Source organism: Cervus elaphus, chromosome 24 (assembly GCF_910594005.1).
Source record: "Cervus elaphus chromosome 24, mCerEla1.1, whole genome shotgun sequence".
In the NCBI taxonomy this organism is placed as follows: domain Eukaryota; kingdom Metazoa; phylum Chordata; class Mammalia; order Artiodactyla; family Cervidae; genus Cervus; species Cervus elaphus.
The window spans coordinates 50,797,489-50,815,424 of NC_057838.1; the positions used below are offsets into that span (position 1 = coordinate 50,797,489).

The 17,936-nt window shown below is 42.6% G+C and overlaps 1 protein-coding gene across 3 annotated transcripts in view; it reads right to left on the minus strand.

The window, feature by feature from the left end:
* PTPRG (protein tyrosine phosphatase receptor type G) overlaps positions 1 to 17,936 on the minus strand; it is a 747,715-nt gene that overhangs the window by 429,445 nt on the left and 300,334 nt on the right. The window lies entirely within an intron of this gene.

Genomic DNA, 17,936 nt, shown 5'->3' on the forward strand with positions numbered 1-17,936 from the left:
AAAGCAGAGACATTACTTTGCCAACAAATGTCTGTCTGGTCAAGGCTATGGTTTTTCCAATGGTCATGTATGGATGTGAGAGTTGGTGTGTGAAAAAAGCTGAGTGCTGAAAAATTGATGCTTTTGAACTGTGGTGTTGGAGAAGACTCTTGAGAGTCCCTTGGACTGCAAGAAGATCCAACCAGTCCATCCTAACGGAGATCAGTCCTGGGTGTTCATTGGAAGGACTGATGCTGAAGCTGAAACTCCAATACTTTGGCCACCTCATGCAAAGAGTTGACTCACTGGAAAAGACTCTGGTGCTGGGAGGGATTGGGGGCAGGAGGAGAAGGGGACGACAGAGGATGAGATGGCTGGATGGCATCACCAACTTGATAGACATGAGTTTGAGTAAACTCCAGGAGTTGGTGATGGACAGGGAGGCCTGGCGTGCTGTGATTCATGGGGTCACAAAGAGTCAAGACACAACTGAGCAACTGAACTGAACTGAAATGAAATGTCAATATGAAGAATTGATGCCTTTGAAGTGTGGTGTTGGAGAAGACCCTTGAGAGTCCCTTGGACTGCAAGGAGATCAAACCAGTCAATCCTAAAGGAAATCAACCCTGAATATTCACTGGAAGGACTAATGCTGAAGTTGAAGCTCCAATACTTTGGCGGGCCACCTGATGCAAACAGCTGACTCATTAGAAAAGACCCTGATGCTGGGAAAGATTGAAGGCAGGAGAAGAAGGGGACGATAGAAGACGAGATGGTTAAAAAAAAAAAAAAAAGACGAGATGGTTGGAAGGTATCACTGACTCAATAGACATGAGTTTGAGCAAGCTCCAGGAGATGATGAAGGACAGGGAAGCCTGGTGTGCTGCAGTCCACAGGGTCACAAAGAGTCCAACACGACTGAGCGACTGAACAACACCAGCAACATTCAATAATGGTGAGACTGAGGAAGACTACTGTAGAGGAATGCAGATCTCCAGGGATTATCAGAACCAGTGACTTTCTGTGTCCATGGTCCTTAAGAGGCCCATTGGGAGCTATCTAAGCAAACGAAAAGAAAGTCAAGAGGATACAGATCTGGATTAAAATTCTCTGTTCACTTGTGTATACTGGGGAGCAAGGGTGTTGTATATAAGTATTTGAGTGAAGAACTCCATACCTAAAGTAATCAATCTAGTCAACTCTGTATTTCCAGGAAAAATGGTAACTAAAATATTCTTTTGAAAAAGAGGCTATTACTCTTACTGCCACTAAACTCCTCCCTATTCTGCCCACGGACCATTTGAACAGCTAGAAAAATCCCCCTATAAAACAACATGACAAGGATGTCAAGAAGGTAACGAATGAGTGAGACATGTCAAAAGGAGACAATAAGGAATGGAAGGAACTGTAGGGGGAGAAAAAGCATGCTTTATCTAAAGCAGTCAGTGGCTACCCATCTAACTGGTTGCAGCCAAAGAGACACTGACCCAGTGGATATCTCCTTATTTAAAGATACTAAAATCTGTCTCACTCTAACATCCACCCATTAGCCACCACTCTGAAAGCTGATCAGTATGTTCCTGCACCCAGAGGACAAATACTTGTAACCACTATTAGGTAACTTCATTCTCTCCTCACCCACATCCCAAGACTCTTGGCTAAACAGCAGGCAATCCCTTTCTGATGCTGTTGGCTCTTCCTCACAATACATTATTTCATACCTTCTCACCATGCCACATGGCCTTTCCTGTATGCACCTGAAAATAAAAATTCTAGAAAAGGTGGTGGGTGAGGAGGAGACAAACAGACAAAGCACATTTTATATCTATCAATTTGTTAATCAGTCTGCCTCCAGCAAATAGCCTCTAAGTTTCTTACGAACTGCTATTTCTCCAGAATATCAATCATGCCTGAGATTTGGTAAGTATGCAATAAACATTTGCTGACTAAATGAATATTTAAATCCTGATTAGTATGCCTGATGTGACCATTCTAGTAATAAAGCAGAGACTGTTATGCTCTTTTTTACAGTACAATACAATGAAGACATACAGAAAAATAGACTGTCACCAGAATCACCACCAGGTCAACTTTTACATGAACACAGAACAGGTCAAATCCAGAAAAAGGGGGTATGCTACAGTGAAAACAACCTCCAGTTCAGTCTTCTACATCCTCAACTATAAATTATTTTGAGTTTGTTTCCTTCTAACAAGAATAATTATAAAAATACCACATAAGATTATATAAACAATCTGGGAAGCAAAAAAAATGTACCTTAAAATACCTAAGGAAGCCAATGATGGCCAATCTTACCACTGTTATTCAATGCTGTCCCGGAAGTTCTAGCCAAGGCAATCATACAAGAGAAGAAATAAAAGTCATCTAGATCACAAAGGAAGAAGTAAAACTACCTCCAGTCAGAGAAGATACAATTTTACATACAGATGATCTCAAAGAAAACCACCAAGAAATGATCAGAACCAATAAATGAGTGAAGCATTCCAGATAAATATATAAAACTATACCCTGGAAATGAACAGTCCGAAAATGAAATTGAAAACAGGAAAAAGAATAAAATCTCTCAGAATAAATTTTACTGAAGTATAACACTAGTGCATTGAAAATTACAATGAAATCATAAAAACCAATTAAAGACCTAAGTAAAATGACAGACATCCCCTGTTCACACATTAGACTTTAAATTATTCCAGTGTTTTAATTGGAACTGATTCTGAGGACACAGAGTTAGATAGCCCAGAAGCCTATGAAGAAAGCTGTCCTTTAAGGTTTTAATTGTCTTACTAATCAAGGTTCAAATGGTTTGATCACCATGTAAATACCACATTTTCCAATGGTTTTCATAAGGAATTTTCACATGTTTGCTTTCTTTCCTATCAAAATAGGAAATGAGGTAAATTCCACAGGTTTTATTCGTGGTGAACCTACATTGGCTACTTTGCAGTTTTTATAACCCTAATTAGACTTTTTTCTATTACTATATGGTAGTAGTTGAAAAGACCAAGGAATTCTGATACATAGGTTGGTGATCTTATAGAATAAAAGATCTGGTGAAACCATGTCACTCGATACATCTACAAACTGACAAGGCAACTAAATTTCCTGCATTCCAACTTCAAAATGTGGGATAATTCTGTTGTGCTTTACAAGTCCAGGGAAAATGTCAAGTAAGAACAAAAAGAGAAATGCAAATCAAAGAAAACTGGTGTTCACATATTGTATTTCCTATAAGATGACTAACTCTACAGTGAACCACTAAAGAGAACTGAAAGCAGAAAAAAAGAATGAAATCCTACTGGCTCATCATCACTACCCAAGTCACGGAATGAAGAAGGCTCTCCAGGGCAAAGGGATCTATCACTCAGGCTTGTCAGGACTCCCAAAATTAATTTCTTTCCACGAGATGCAGCAAATTCGCCAATATTCATAAAAGGCTCCATCAATAAAACTGAAAATGTTAAGTGTTTCAGTGAGTTTTGGTGATAAATGCCAGAATATGTGCAACAATTCTGATACCCTGACACTTCGGGTGCAAATTATCTCCTATAGAAAGTCCCAAATTTAACAACAGAGATCTCAGGAAGTACTTCTCTCACTTAATAAGCCTTGGCAGCGTTTCAAATTAAATACTCTATTGTGCAAGGAGCTAATTATGTTACGATTAAACCGAAAGAATGAGCGGGACATTTACTGTACTTTCAGTAATTATGCCAGCGTTCTATATTCAAAATAAGGTCCTCCTCATGTTGAAAGTTGTCACTGCTAATCCAATAAATTCTACAAACACACAGCTTGCTCAATGTTTAAATATTTTGGAAACGAAGAGGTATTTTATTTCACCCACTAGCATTCATTTTACATTCTCTCCTAACTGCCAATATTTTCATTGTTTCCACCCCACTGCATCAGAAGTTTCCATATGTAAACACATTAACATCCCCTGAGTGTGTTTCTGACATGCAATTGAACAATTAATGCTTTTACTACCAAGGCCTACACACAACTACTGAACATTATTCTATTTAGTATATTTTTATCAAACACTCAAAGATGATAAATTTCTGCAAGCTGTTTGGTCAGCTGTTTCCTCCCCATTTCTGGCTTAATGATAAACTACAAAACAACCAAAATTAGGCACCTGTGTGGTTTCTCTGCAGTTTACATATTAACCCCCTACTGGGGACCTAAGCATTTGTACCAAAGTTCACAAACACAAAAATTAACTTCTGAGGGCCAGGTTAGCATTGTCAAATACCTCTCCACTGATGCAGAACATTCACGACCTCAATACTTAAGGAATAGCAATAAAGATACAAACACAAAGTCATGCGTCTATGCTTCTGGTGGGTCCACACTGGACTAAAATTACATAAAAGCGAAGAATCACATCATTTAAATATGCCTTTTCTTCTTGGTAGACTGAATGGAAAATGTTCTTACATTTGGACCCTGGCATTTGATATCTAGGAATTTACACTTTAGATACACTTCAGATACAAAAGAAGTTTTAAAAAGGAATACAAAGACTGCACAAGGCAAAGCCCAGACTTTCTTTCTGATTTGAAAATGTAGGCCTGAATTAAAAGTTACCTTTCTCAATATTAAAAAAATAAGAATACACAGAGGGGAAAAGATGTTAATACTTCACGAATATAACTGGAAGACAGCTGAAATTCCAATAAATAAGTAGTCAGACACATTATTATCTGACCCAGTGAACATGAGTTTGAATGAACTCCAGGAGATGGTGAAGGATAGGGAAGCCTGGCATGCTACAGTCCATGGGGTCTCAAAGAGTTGGACATGACTTACTGGCTGAACAAAACACATTATTATAAAAGATGCAAAAGAAGTAATACTTCACAGCAAATAAATGACATAAGGTAGAAATACGGTTATTGAAGAAAGCCATGAATTAATGTTAGGTGGGAGAAGAGGAAGGTAAGTTATAGAACGGCTTTAACAATGTGATCACATTCTAATCCATATTACCTAGACAGACACTGGTGAACTTGAAATCCTGAATTTGTACCTTATTTTTAACAAAGGGAGGTGTGAGCTGTAAGTAAGGCAGAGTGGAAAAGGAATTGAGTAAGAACACTTGTTTCTACTTTTCATTATTTAATTTTTCACATTAAGCCTGCTACTTCTATAATTTTTTCACATTCCAAGTACTAAACACAAAAAGTTTCCTAATGTACTCCACAGGGGAAAAAAAAATTGCCATTTAATATTTGGAATTAATATTTCCATGGTTTTATAATTCATAAAACTAACACATTTGTGAACTATTTATATGAAATGGTATTTAAACTATATCTGGATGAGCAAACAACAGAAACTATTTAACTTGTTTCACTCTAGACAATAATTACTGCTTTTGAAAGCAACCAATTTACACTGAACAGATTTTAGAACTATAGAAAAGTTGCAAAAATAGTATCATTTCCTTCACTCAGCTTCCCCAAATGTCATCTTATATAACCACATTCCAATGATCAAAACCAGAAAATTAACATTGGGAAGACACAATGAACTGAAAGACAGACCTTACATGAAATATTCCAGGTTTTCATTCATATCTTTTCTAGTTCTAGAATCCCATATTGCATTCAGTAATTCCTCCTTAGTCTCCTCCCGTCTCTAACGGTTTCTCCATTTTTCCTGATCTCTCACCATCTCAATGGAAGAATCTGATCCACAGCATGACCCTCAGTTTGGGGTATCTAACAGAATCCCAGGACTGGAGTGACATTATGCTGTTTTGGCAAGAATACCATAGAAGTAATACTATATCCTTCCTGATTACTGTTTCTAATTCTAAGAGAATCTTTCATTGACACTGGGTTATTGAATGCTCACATTTATTACCATTATTTGTAATGCCCCCCCCCTTTTTTTTTTTTTGAGAAAAACTGCTTCTAATGAATCATGGTTAAGACTTCAAAAAAGTAGGAAATGGATTTCAGTTGTAAGGTTTCCCCATCGCCACTCATGTCCCTCACATTGGGTTGGTTCTTTGTATCAAGGGGGCATCAGGCCACTACTTCACACTGATTTTAGGTACATGGAGGGAGTAGAAAAAAAGTCAACCATCTGCAAGATTTGCTCTCCAGTTACATCCCTAGAAAGGAATGATGGCACTCGTAAGAATGGAAAGACCCTTGGCAAAGGCTTGAAGCCAGTCTGTGAAACGTGTGCGTGTGTATCACTAAGGCACACCTCCAAGCAGGGACCCCTCCATCTGATAGATGTCTGAATCACTAACTACCCAAACACCCAAACACAAATACAGAGCAAACACTTCTTTCGAAACATGAGGTAACTTCCCTTTGAAACACTTGCCAGTTTCTCTCCTTTACAAAGATAGACATTTACCGATTAATCAAGTAGCTGGTGTAGTTATCATTAGAAACATTATGATTCTTTTAAATGAGGATCCTCTCTCTCTCAAAATCTTTTGCCTCGCAGATGGCACTCAAGTACTCCTGACACCATCCCCAGGCAATCCCAGGGCCCTTCTGAAACGCTTCCCTGCATGGTTTCAATAGGAACCACTTTTTCAAGTGTCAGTTGCTGAAACGGGATGCTGAGAAAGAGGGCTGCAGCCTCTGCAAACACTCCATATTCTAAGCGGGTTTTGTGCTTTGGTGTATGATTTCTACACACAGAAAAGAGAGGAAGTAAAGGAGAAGAGGGATCAAAACCCAGAGCAAGAGATTTCATGAGATCTTTATCCACCTTGAATCTCCCGTCTTTAGATAAGGGCATGTGGCAGAAGGAAGAGAGGAAGGAGAATTTCTAAAGGCAACAATTTTTTATTCCTACTGATCCGGTACACCTCTTAAAGTCTTGGCATAGTCAAAGAAAAAGGTAGGGAAAAAAGGGAAAGGGACAAAAAGAAAAAAGTATTGTAGATATTTAAGTGAAAAGGAAGACAATTTACCTCTCTGATCCAAAAACCACCCCCATCCCAGAAGTCCCTATAAATGTGAAATTAGCCTGGAGATAGTAAATACAGAACCCAACAGCAACACTGAAAACCAATCTGCATAAGGTAGATAAAATCCTGGGAAGAAAAACTTGTGATGAGACCCAGTCAAACTTGAGGAGATAAGCTTCCCAGAGGTGGTCGAGAGAATCCAGCACAGGCTGCCAGGCCAAGCCCACATCTCAAGGCCTGAAATAGACAGAAAACGGGGAACGGCCCTTGTTGATGACACTGGCCGGGGAGCTCCTGAGCTGCCAAGATGAGCAGATGATGGAGCAAAGCGTCCTGCTCAGGGTTCTGCATTCCTGTGGCTGGGACGGTCTGATCCAAAGCTCTCATTGCTAGGCTCTACAACTGGTTTCAGAGTGCCTTTTGCCACCAAAAACCATAGTAACAGAAACAGCTGACATTTCTGCTGTGTCAAACGCTGTCTAGGATTTGAATCACCAGAAATAATCCCATTTATGACCACTGTTCTCCTAGACACTGTTTGATAGAGAGGCAGCAAAGAAGACAGAAGACAACCGAGGCTCTCTCCTCTCACTGCGCAGTCAGGAGGGGTGGGAACTGACGTGAACCCAGAAAAGCTGACTCGGCGGCCTGATCACTTCGCTGCTCATCTACACTGCCTTCGGAAACGTCACTCATTCTTAGTCAGGTTAGAGAGCTAATCGGTAAAAACGTCTGCCTGATAAGTAAGAGAAATGAGGTGGAAAAATCTACCTTCCTTCGGCGCTCCCAGAAACACACCCCCACATTCATCACTATACCGCACATTCCCAATTTACTTTCCTGAAAGAAATAATATTTTATAACATAAAATAAACGCCAAATGCAACCCATAAGCCATTCTACTGTACTTTTCTTTTCCTACCAGCTACCTAAAGTTGAAAAATGCTTCTCATGTCCAAAAAAAATACAACTGACTACCACTATTTAACAAGATTCAATATTTCAGTATATTTACTTTTGATGTTTTGTTGTTTAGTCGTTAAGTCGTGTCCAACTCTTTTGCGGCCTCCATGGACTATAACTCACCAGGCTCCTGTGTCCGTGGGACTTCCCAGGCAAGAATACTGGAGTGGGTTGCTACTTCCTTCTCCATAGTATTTGCTTTAGATTTGTTTTAACATTAAAGAAATGAAATATTACAGGTAAAGCTAAAAGTTTATTCAAGTTGACCGATGCGTCTTATTTACTCGTTTCAGCAGCTGCCTGGTCCCCCAAAGCATGAATGTAACACATGGATTTACCAATTGCATGGTGAGAGTCACTGAGGTTGTAGCCAGTTTTCTGCATCACAAATTGTGCTGTGATGAGTATCTGACATGTCACCCAGGCTACTTGTATCAAGAGTTTTTCTCAGCTACAAATGGAATTTTTTGATCAAAAAGCAGAGAAATCTTCAATTTTAGTGAAGAGCTTCCCCAAATGGTGGAATCCATTTGCTCCCATCCAATGCCTCTTCTGAAAGAGGAAGAAAACATAAGATACATTTGGCAACTCAATTACTTCACTTTTTAACTCTTCGTCAGTCCAGAGATGGATGGTTCTGATTCAAAACAAATGCCTCAGATTTTCTGAAGATGGAACTGCAAATGAGAAACATAATTCCAAGGAAAAGCTCTTTCTTTCCAAACATAGCTGTTTCACCAAGCTGGGTATTCCGTTTGTGCCACGACCTCTGGATTCTTCTGGGAACACACAGTCTAGATGTGCAGAAGGCTCACACACACCCTGGCCCAGCTCACTGAGGAGAAACTGTTGTGACCCTTCACACACATACGGGGGCTTCCCTGGAGAAGGGAATGTTACCCAGTCCATCATTCTTGGCTCAGAAATCCCATGGACAGAGGAGCTTGGCGGGCTACCGCCCAAGAAGTCGCAAAGAGTCAGACAAGATCTAATGACTAAATTACCACCACCACACGTATACAATGATACACCTCAGGAATGATTGTGCCATACGCCAAGTGAGCACGAAGGAAGGGCCAGACAAGCCAAGCACTGACACAATCACCAAACCAGCCTCAAAACGAAGTGTGATGCCATTTTACAGATGCAGAAATTGGGGCTCAAAATGCGTAAGTAATTTGTCCAAGATCATAAGGCCAGCAAGTCACGGAGCCGAACACGACAAAAGCAATTCATCCTAACTCCCAAATCAACAATACTGCATTTCAAACACCCACTGCAGGACAGACACTGCATTTAGTACACGTGCATGTTACTTCCACAGGAAATATATTTATTTGGCCCAATCTACTCCATAGCAAGACCTTTTGACCAGTGTTTCTCTTAGTGAGGTTCCAACAGTAAATGAAGTTTATGGAGAAAGCTCTGTGATCCAAGAATTCGCTGTCTGCTTATCACTTACACAGAGTGAGGAGGTATTTTCAGCTGTCGAGAGCTTTGAGCTGGGCATCAGAAATGCTGAGCGAAAACACTCAGGTATAAAATACAGATCCCTGAAATCTGACTGCCTGTGGCCTTTAAAGTTAAACAGCTGTGCTGAGACACAGAAAGGAAAGCGAGACAGAGAGAGCCATTTATCTCCTGCAAAATGCACCGCAAGCCGGCGGTGTTGCCTGGGAGCCACGATTCTAAAAGGCCTCGGCGATTCCCAGAACTGGCTGCCCTGATGACCACGACTCCTACCCCAGAATCGATCGGTTAGCGGGACACAAGATGAATTCTAAAACGTAAGATGAGCGAGAAACCGGTCTCTTCCCTTTTCCCCCGTGCAAACCTGTCACTTTTAAGGTAACTTAGCTGGAACCCAACAGATCCGAACATGACAGCTCAGTCCTGGCAAGAGAGACAGAGCAAATATTTTTTAAACACATCAAACTTTCTTCATTTCATGGAAGTCACTACAGATTCTGTCAAATGATCCATCCCGTCATCCGACTGGGCCCAGAGGATGATATTTTCCCTACTAGGATCAAGCACCCAGTGGAGAGTCAGCACTTTTATGCTTTTTTAACAACAAAAGAAAGCAAGAAGAAACTGGAGCCCTGAAGGGACCTTCAAGATACTCTACTTAATGACCCTCCATTCTATAAGCCAGGAAACTGAAGTACAGAGAGACTGGCAATCTGAACCAACGATGCCCTTCTTTTCCTAAAACCTCTGCTTTGAACTTCATCTGTAATTCTGTTTCACTGCTGATTTCAAAACAGCAATGTTTTAAAACAGATTTCATAGTCATTAAGGGATCTTTTTGTAAATGACTTGATTGATTTCACAATGTAAGGCACAGACAACCTGGCTATTGTTAATTTTTACAATTCTATTTTAACATTTCAAAAGAACTTTACAGTTTGTATAGTACTGTCACAGAACTGGGAAGTAAGAATCATGTTTCCCATTTAACAATGGAAAACTCAGAGTCAGTCAAGTATATTGTGTATTAAAACTATTAACATGTATTTCCAGCAAAAGGCAGGAAAACAATGTTATTTATATAGTAGCATAAATAGACACAATAACATTGTTTTCCTGCCTTTTGCTGGAAATACATGTTAATAGTTTTAATACACAATATACTTGACTGACTCTGAGTTTTCCATTGTTAAGTAGCATATATAGATACTTTTTTCCTAAAATGATGTAAAAGACAATGCCGAGAATTTTATATTTTACATGTACAATTGCTTGATCTTAAATTATAACACTTTTTCAATTAAATAAGACAATATACAACATCTAGTCTACTCCCTCATTTAAAGTTACTTGTATTTCACTTTTAGAACTACATATTTAAGTGCTTTAAACTGTAAAAGCTGTAATATATACACACCTGGATAAAGCTATATCAGCTGTTTTTTACCAGCTGAGCCACAAGGGAAGCCCAAGAATACTGGAGTGGGTAGCCCATCCCTTCTCCAGTGGATCTTCGTGACCCAGGAATTGAACCAGGATGTCCTGCACTGCAGGCAGATTCTTTACCAACTGAGCTATCAGGGAAGCCTGATTCTAATTTATGTATCAAGAAAAATAAAAATACAGACGTTCACCAAAGCAAACTTAAGTTCACAACAGATCTACTAATTGCAGTCATAAACTGGAAAGAGTCCAGATGACCATCAACAAGATGCACAGAAAAGTAAACTGTGGTAGAAACATGCAATAAAACAGGACATAGGAAAAGAGACAACAGACTACGTAAGTAACATCATAGACAAATCTCACAGACACGAAGAAAGAAAATCCAGAAACATAAAGTACATATGGTATGATTCCATTTGTAGAAAGATCAAGAACAGGCAAAACTCATCAATGGCCACAAAAATGAGAAGAGTGCTTCCCTCAGGGAGAGGGGAGTTTACAGATAAGGAAGGGGTGCAAGGGAATCCTTATGAGGGACCAGGAACAGTCTCAGCATCCATCCGTGTGGTTGTGACCTGCATCTCAGCACACGTGTCATTGCTGAACAATGGAAGTGAGTTCACTTTATACGCAAGCATGTTCTTGTTGTTGTTCAGTTGCTCAGTCGCGTCTGACTCTTTGTAAGCCCATGGACTGCGGCACACCAGGCTTCCCTACCCTTCACCATCTCCCAGAGTTGGCTCAAACTCAAGTCCACTGAGTTGGTGATGGCATCCAACCGTCTTGTCCTCTGTCATCCCCTTCTCCTCCTGCCTTAAATCTTCCCCAGCATCAGGGTCCTTTCCAATGAGTCAGTTCTTTGCATCAGGTAGCCAAAGTATTAGAGCTTCAGTTTCAGCATCAGTCCTTCCAATGAATATTCAGGGTTATTTCCTTTAGGATAGACTGGTTGGATCTCCTTGCAGTCCAAGGGACTCTCAAGAGTCTTCTCCAACACCATAGTTCAAAAGCATCAATTCTCTGGCGCTCAGCTTTCTTTATGGTCCAACTCTCACCTGCATGCATCATACATGACTACTGGAAAAATCATAGCTTTGACTAGACGAACCTTTCTTGGCAAAGTAATGTCTCTGCTTTTGTATATGCTGTCTAGGTTGGTCAAAGCTTTTCTTCCAAGGACCATTTTAATTTCATGGCTGCAATCACCATCCACAGTGATTTTAGAGCTGAGGAGTTACTGGAGCCCAATAACAGGTACATCAGAGCAAAAATAAAACCCACAGCAGAAAAAGCCATAGTGACGACCAAACCCCATCCTCCTCAGGTTAAGCAAAACAGGGAAGCCACAGAGAGAATAGGCTTAATTTACCAGTTCCTAGAGGTAACCAACCTCAAAGCCAGCGATCCTACAATGCTCCTAAAATCTCTAAAAAATTCTAAGCAAGTCATCAAATAAGACCTTGTTATAAATATGCCTGCTGAATTAAAAATGAGGTACAAAGCCCAAAGGAATTCGAAATAACATGAGTTCCAGAAAGCCTGGCCCTAGAAACTTCGAAAACTGTAAGAAACAGCATTTGACCTTGACCCTGAATTGTTGCATTACTTGTGCTTACTTAAACAACCAAAAAAGCCCCATATCTTTACTAACAATTTTCTGTTACAAATTAGCCTCAGGGTAATTCTACAGGTCAAATGTGTTCACTCTGCCCAGCAAAACCTTCAGACTCAAACTCACACAGGAAAAATATAACAGGGAGAGGTGAGAGCCCAGAAGGTGGGGAGAGGAACAGGAGAGGGAACCAGGAAGGCAAGAGGGGGCGCTGGAATCCAAAGCCCTGGGTGGGGAGCCCGGCCACCCAAGAAGACAGCAGGGAGGCCAGGGTGCGGGGGGCGGTGACCAGAAAGAAGCAAAATCAGCAAGCCCACCAGGGGTACAGCCACAGAAGACCTTTTCTTCTAAAACTTAGGGACTGCGGAATCAATTCTGAGAAAGGAAAGGAATCCCACGAGGACTGTGGGCAAAGAAGTGACATAAAAAGATAGCTGACAATCTCTGATCTTGGGGCTATTCCATCATCAGGTAGGACAGAACATGACTCACTGCACAGAGTTTGTAATGGATCATATGAGACAACTAACAATTTGCATGTCCAATCCAGAGCCTGGCACAAACCTGGGTCTTAAGACATGTACCCTCTCTTCTCCTTGGTGAAGGGACTATATGGGGGTAGGGCAGAAGGAGGAAGCTTAAGTAGAACAGGAGATCTTAAAAACCGGGGTGTACTAGCCAAGTCTACTTGTTAAACCACAACCACAGGACAGTCATGGAAGAAGGCAACCATTCCTATGTCTCATGCTCTAGGCTGCTGGGAGAAAGGTGCTCAATCCAGCAAGGACACAAGGGCTCAGACTCTCAGTGGAAGACAGACCACTAGCCTCAACCTTTACAACCCACCTCTAGGCCCCAGGCTCAGGCAGGAACTCATCAACGAGCCCCACACAGCCCTGGCCTGTCTCTCATCTTCCGTGGGTCAGAAGCACGTGTCTGTCCTATGACAAGTTAACTGCGAGTGTTTTTTAAAAGAAGGGCTTCCCAGGTGGTGCAGTGGTAAAGAATCCACCTGCCAATGCAGGAGATGAAAGAGAGGAGGGTTTGATCCCTGGATTGAGAAGATCCCCTGGAGTAGGAAATGGCAATCTGCTCCAATATTCTTGCCTAGAAAATTCCATGGACACAGGAGACTGGTGGTCTACAGTCCATGAGGTCACAAACAGCCACATACAACACACCCATGCACTAAGAGAAGGGCTATTTCCCCTATCTCTATGAACTCCACCAGCAGCCTGATACAGGATGAATGCTCTAGGGAGATCCCTGAGGAAGGGAGGGGGAGAGGGATCACAGCGAGATGGGGAAGAGCTGCAGGGTAAAGGCTTGAATTGTCAGGGAGTTAGACCCACCCAAGGCCCACTTCTGCCACTCCCCAAAATGACCTGATTCCCTAGTTTTCCTAGGAAGATCAGAGTCATCAAAAGATCAAATGAGTAACGGATGAAAAGAGCTATCGTGTGTGGTTCATAAAAAGCAGTGAGGAATGAAAGTTATTATTATTATAAAACAAAAGGGAGGGAAAGAAGAGAAGGGGACAGGCTCATGTTCTACAAAGGTCACCCACTTCTGCGCCTGCTCCATACACACATCCCCTCACAGTGAACCAGCTACCCAGCAGGGACTGCCTCCCCTGGCTTTCCTTCCATCAGTTACCCATTTAACCATTCTCACTTCAGGCAACCAAGTCAGCTCAACGGGGGCCGCTGGTATGTCTCCACGTGTAGCCACTCCTTGGCCATGGAGGCAGGCTGCAGGCAGCAGGGGGGAGAAGCCATGTCAGGCCCCCAGCGGGGACGCCATCAAGCCTGCGGCTGCTGAATCACAGTGACAAGAACACCCTGATGGGTTCCAGAAGGAACTTCTGGGGCCAGGAGGCCATCTGGTAGGGCTGCTGTCCCAATCCTGGGCAATCTGATGAAGCACGATGCCTGGCTGGGAGGCTAATGTTCCACCCAGCCAACAAGACTTGAATCCCACATCCAAGCCTCCTATGACCTGGTGCCCAGTGCTGCTGTGGTCTTTCTTCCCACAAACACGTGTCTCCAGTAGGATAAAGCAGCATCCAGTTCTGAAGAGGGGAAAACCCTGTGAAGTGTAATTTTTACAGGAAGGAACGATGCTGACTTCTCTGTGCTAACTTCCAGCCAGGTGTTCCAAGATGGGGATGTGCTTGCCCTTCTTCCTTGTGGTCCTCAGCCCCTGTCTCAACCTCACCTGTCTGGACAGGATGGGTCAGAAGCCTTCCAGTTCCTAAACCAACACCACCTTCTGCCCCTCTATAACACGAGAGTTAAGGAATGCAATCAGGGTCGAGTGCAAATAAAAGTGTGTATGACCAGGGGCAAAATGAAGAATGCATCTTCACACGTATCAGGAGTGGGGAAAGGGAAGTACAGGTGTTTAATAAGCAGGGTGAAGTAATAAACTAACAGCCGGTGACAGCAACAGGAGGCAGAGTTCCTAAAGAGTGGACAGAGCAAATTCAGCCTGTTCCTGGATGGAGTGGGAATGGCGCTGCATGAATTACCCATTGCACATGGAAGCAGGGATAGGTGAACTCCCTGGTTCATTTATAAAGCAGCCCCATCAGAGGTCACCATATTCTTATGCTGGCCATATACGATTGAAGATTATATCTATGGACAAACCAGAGTCCCTCCGTCTGGCAAAGGAAGACTGGATCACCACTGACTTAACTCCACAGACACTAACCCCAGTACAACACCCCAGGCCTTCTGTGGCTGTCCTGGCTACATGGCCATCGGAGGAGATATCCTTTATCCTTGGGGTAATGGGCTCAGCTCAGAGATCCGGCCCCAGTGGTACAATGTGCAGACATAGCAAACAAAGCAGGAGAACTTAGTCAATGAGAAGGCAAACACGCTCTGCCTCGCTCATGGAGAAGCAGCTTGTTGCCACCTGCCTGCCAGCATGGGGGGGTACCCTAGTCCGACACAGGATGATTTTATGATGATCAGGTCAGAGGCCATCTGGAGCAGGAGGAAGCCTTGCCCCACTTACTCCACTGCAGAGAGTAATGGGATGGTGCACAGTCAGTACCCACTTGACGCTAGGCAGAGGTGGTCTCAGTTTGCATCTTGGCTTCACCACTCACTAGGTATGTGCTTCAGACTGAGACCTCTAGCACTCAGCTTTCTCAGCTAGAAAAGGAGAAAAATAAGAGTACTCTCCTGAAGTGACTTTTACAGATGATGAGAACAATGTAGCTATCTAACTGGTAGCTGCTTTATTATGACTGTTACTATCACTGTTGTGGTGATAGTTGATGTAACAGGGTTACATCAAGTTACATTCTAAGCTGCACTGCTTTTGACCCCACAGATTCACTGGTCACATACATGATGCAGTCCCCCGGCTTGCTTCTGGACAAAAAGCATCATCATCCCCAGTGATCAACAAAAATGATCCCTGGTCTCTGGATACCTGGAAACCGCTATGAACCTGTAGACTGGAGGGGACAGGGCTGGGGTGGCAGACGGGGTGGGCGAGGAAATGACAATTTGACACTGGCAAGCTGACACAAACGGCCCTTCCAAGACACCGAAACCTCACAAGACACCTCCTGCAGAACCACTGGAATAGTATGGAGAGGAACACCAGGGAGTAGTCTAGGAAGAAAAGGAAACCGACGCTGCATGTTACAAGGAGCTGGATCCTGGAGTCTCCTTCAGAGTGTATTTCGAATCTGTCGTTTCCTCTCAATTTGCAGAGCACAGATGTTGAAGAGAAAACCTTAAAACGTTTGGGTTATTGAACACTCCGGGTGACTGCTGAACCAGATTTTAAGAGGGCAATGGCAGCCAGAAAATTATAGCTACAAGGTGAAAAATCAAGAGCTGAAACAGACTCAGTTCACTACACAAAGTAGAACTTGATCGTTTTTTAGAGCAAAATCAAGTGACAAGCAAATGACTCTGGTTCCCTAATCCCCCTGGGATTTGCCTTAATTCCCCCTGAATCCCCGAGATGCTCAGTATAACTGATTTGCTTACAATTAAGCAGCATTCTAAGACTGAGGGTCTCCACGCCCGGCAGTCAGATGTCAGGGGGAGCATGATCCACTGATCAATAGAATGATCGATAGACAAAGATGGACATCTTTAGAGATCAGTATCACAAGCCAAAGTCCCAACAGTGCTGTGAGACACTGGGACACTTTTGTCTTCTGGGCTACTGAATTGAAGTCCTGGGTGAATAAATAAAGGAGTAAGATGAAAGAATAGGCCATAATTATGTGGCAGGAAGAATTCTACCACCCTAACAAACATTCACTGATCCTTATCAATGACAAGTGCCACAGGAAGGGCTGTTTGGTTTTGTTCTCATAAACATCCCACGTGGTAAGTGATTTTATTCTCCCCACTTTACAACAGAGAATGAGGGATGCAAAGGAGTTAACTGATTTGTCTAAAGTTCCATTAACTTAGGGGAGAGCACGACCTAGGGTTGGGACCTTGAGCTACCTCGATCTTACTGCCCTTCTTCTTAACCAGCATGCAAATAACCTTGGACAACCTCTTCAGAGTTGATATAGATGAATGAGTTCTGCTAAATATGTAAGGCACCTCTGAGGTTCATTCCAGGTAATACTGCTGAACTCTCTTCTAGTGAAAGTGGAAAACAGCTGAATTGAAGGTTCACTATACATACAAATCTGACCTTTCTTTTAAATGTTTAAATGATGTGTTCAGAATTTAATGATGGACCCCCCCCCCCCCCCCGCATCCCAGGGCAGGGAGACTCACCCCAAGGCTTGAAAAGAGCAAGCAGAAGCAGAGCCCTATCTTGGGACCCCAGAGTCGTGTTGCTCAAGGTAACACAGGGGTTCTGGAGCCCCACAATGGGAAGCTGGGATGTGCTGCCTTACACAGCAGATTGGCAGGGAAGACACAGGGAACGTGGAGGCATCCTTCACCCACTACAAATCCCTGCCCTGGAGACACCTGTCTCTCCAGAGGTGAGCCCTGATGAGCACGCAATAGCCAGGAATTGAGTCTATGCTATTAGGACCTGGGCCTAAATACACACTCTGCTTTGGTCCCAAAGTTACAGCAATAAAATTCCCACTACATTTTCCCGCCTTCCTATTATTTTGAGAATGTTCAAACATATAAAATTGGAAGAAGTTTTATAGTGAACATCTACATGCCCACCACCTCAAAGCTCTCCTTGACATCACCAAGGCAGATGCACAGGTCATGCAAGACAGAGGTGAAGAAAGGGGAAGCCACAGCATCAGGTCATTGCCAACTTATCATCAGACATGTCCACCCCATGTCTGAAGCTGAGCACCAGCAATCTGACGGGACTGGCTCCATTGCTCAGGGGCACTTCCTGGATCTCCACAGAGAATTTCAGCCAACCATATCATCTCATCACCTTCAATGCAGAGAAAGCCCAGTAGGTCTTCTACTTTATACCCACAGATTTACTTTCACTGCTAGAACTGAAGAGGAGTTTAGGGGTCACCTAGTGAAA